Source organism: Micromys minutus, assembly GCF_963924665.1.
Source record: "Micromys minutus genome assembly, chromosome: 7".
In the NCBI taxonomy this organism is placed as follows: domain Eukaryota; kingdom Metazoa; phylum Chordata; class Mammalia; order Rodentia; family Muridae; genus Micromys; species Micromys minutus.
In genome coordinates this window covers 60158069-60160543 of record NC_137976.1, presented here as the reverse complement: position 1 = coordinate 60160543, position 2475 = coordinate 60158069, and positions in this window count along the sequence as shown.

Genomic DNA, 2475 nt, shown 5'->3' with positions numbered 1-2475 from the left:
TCATCCTGACATGATCTCTTCTTTGGTTCTCCTAAAATGTGAGCGCTTCTTAGCTCTTTCTTATTTTGACTATATTTGGCAATTTTGAGAAATACTGATCAAACATTTCAGGTTCATTTATTTAGTTTTTAAATTCACGTGTGTGTGTGCACATGCATGTGTGTGTGTACACATGCAAGGTATGTGAGTACCTCAGAGACCAGAGACCAGAGGTTCCCTGGAGCTGGAGTTACAAACAGTTGTGAGGAGCCTGATGTGAGCACGGAAACCAAACTTGGGGCCTGTACAAGAACAGTATGTGCTCTTAACTGTGAAACCATCTTTCCAGCCATAGATCAAGTAGTTTATTTAGAGCAGTGGTTTTTACCTTTCCTGATGCTGTGACCCTTTAATACACTTCTTCATGTTATGGTGATCCCCCAACCATAAAATTATTTTTGTTGCTACTTCATAGATGAAATTTTGTTACCATTATAAGTTGTAATATAAATATTTTTGGAGATAGAGGTTTGCCAAAGGGGTCATGATCCACAGGTTGAGAACCTCTGGTTAATGGGATGTTTTTTAGTTGGTATCTGTCTGTTACCCTGGGTTTGGAAGTGGAGAGAGGAAAACCACAGGGGTAAAACATTACTTGGTCACATCTCATTTTTATCATGCATTACGTAAAATGCAGCATATAATATAATATCATATATAGTATGGTATAGTATAATATAGTATAGTATAGTATAGCATAGCATAGCATAGCATAGCATAGCATAGCATAGCATAGCATAGCATAGTATAGCATAGTTAAAGTAAGGCATAGCCTCCTAGTATAAGTATATGGCCAGAACTGAGGTATATTTTCCTTAGTCCAGAAAATGTTCCCCTTAATATTCTCCAAGCTTCCAAGCTCTTGGACATAGAATAGCACTTGTCTTCAGACCTGCCCATCTCGTTCCATCAAGGGGAAGTCAGGCAAGTATTTCTTCCTTGCTCCATCAGTGAACTTGTGGGCATATGAAGCGGCCATTCCAGGGATGAACAGACAGACACCCATGACACCCAGTCTGGGAAGAATCTCGAACATCATCTCTGCACAGTTAAACAGACTAAAACCTTATCCTTATACTTTGCAGAGGTGACCAGGTTTGGCTCCATCCAGAGAGGCCCTGCTTGGAAACCTTCTTTATCAAAGACATGTCTTCCTCATTTATTTATTTAACCAACAGTTTATTTATACCAGTAAGGCCTCATTTGTTGTTTGTTTTTTGAGACAGAGTCTCTCTCTATAATTCTGGCTGGCCTAGAACTGTAATACACATGAACCAGCACACTTGGATATTATCTTACTGCTTGAAGAATGTTGTACCTGTCCCTATCTGTCTTTCCTTCTTCTTTCCTTTGTTGTTATTGTTGTTGCTTTGTTTGTTTCTGAGGCAGGGTTTCTTTGTGTAGCTGTCTCTGGTTGTTTTGGACTCACTCTGTAGATCAGACTGGCCTCAAACTCAGAGATTTCCCTGTCTCTGCTTCTCAATTGCTTGTACCTGAGTTTGAAGGCATGTGCCACCACCATCTCCCAGCTTGACAAGTATTTTTATTTTGGCTCTATGAGATACTCTAAGTTCACTTGTATATTGTATTACCAGCTTTAGAATTAGCCACTGGTTACTACTCCAAGAATGATACTTCTTTCTTTATTGGAGAACTACATTAGAAACAAGGAGCTAGGGCCAGTGAGATGGCTGGCTCTACAGGTAAGGAAAGACCCTTGTCACCAAGCGTTATGACCTGAGTCTGATCTCCAGGGGGCCCACAGAGTGGGAAGGACAGAACTGACTGACACCCAAAAGTTGTTCTGTGACCTCACACATGTGTTGTGCCATGAGCACACACACACACACTAAATAAAAGAGAATCCAAAAGCTGGACAATAAATATGCCTACTGGCTCATTGCTCCCTGGATATTACCACTTTGGGGTCTTCTCTTTGTACAGAGTAATAAGATAGTTCTATGGCTAGTGCACACCTATAACCCCAGCACTCAGAAAGCAGAGGCAGGAGGATAACTGCAAGATCAAGGACAGCTTAGTATGTATAATGAGTTCTAAGGCTAAATGGCAAGACTGTCTCAGACAAAAATGTTTAAATGTAGACTAGCAGGTTTTTTTAAGTGAATGCATTACTATTTTATAGACTAAAAGTCATATCCTGTACATTGATTCCCCAGGACTCAGAAATGTAGAGGTAGGCAGAGCTCTGTGAGTTCAAAGCCACCCTGCTCTACAGACTTAGTTCTAGGCCAGGCTAGGTTACAATGAAGGAGAGATTTAACTCATTTGACTTTCAGGCTGGAACAATAGTAGGTCTGCTCATCTTGGCTGCAGTGTTGAAACTGAGTTAAGGCTGTGATTCTCCACATCTGGATAGCACTTTCCTTATTAGGAAGAAAATCACTAGTGAGAAATAAGTAACATTCCATATGGACT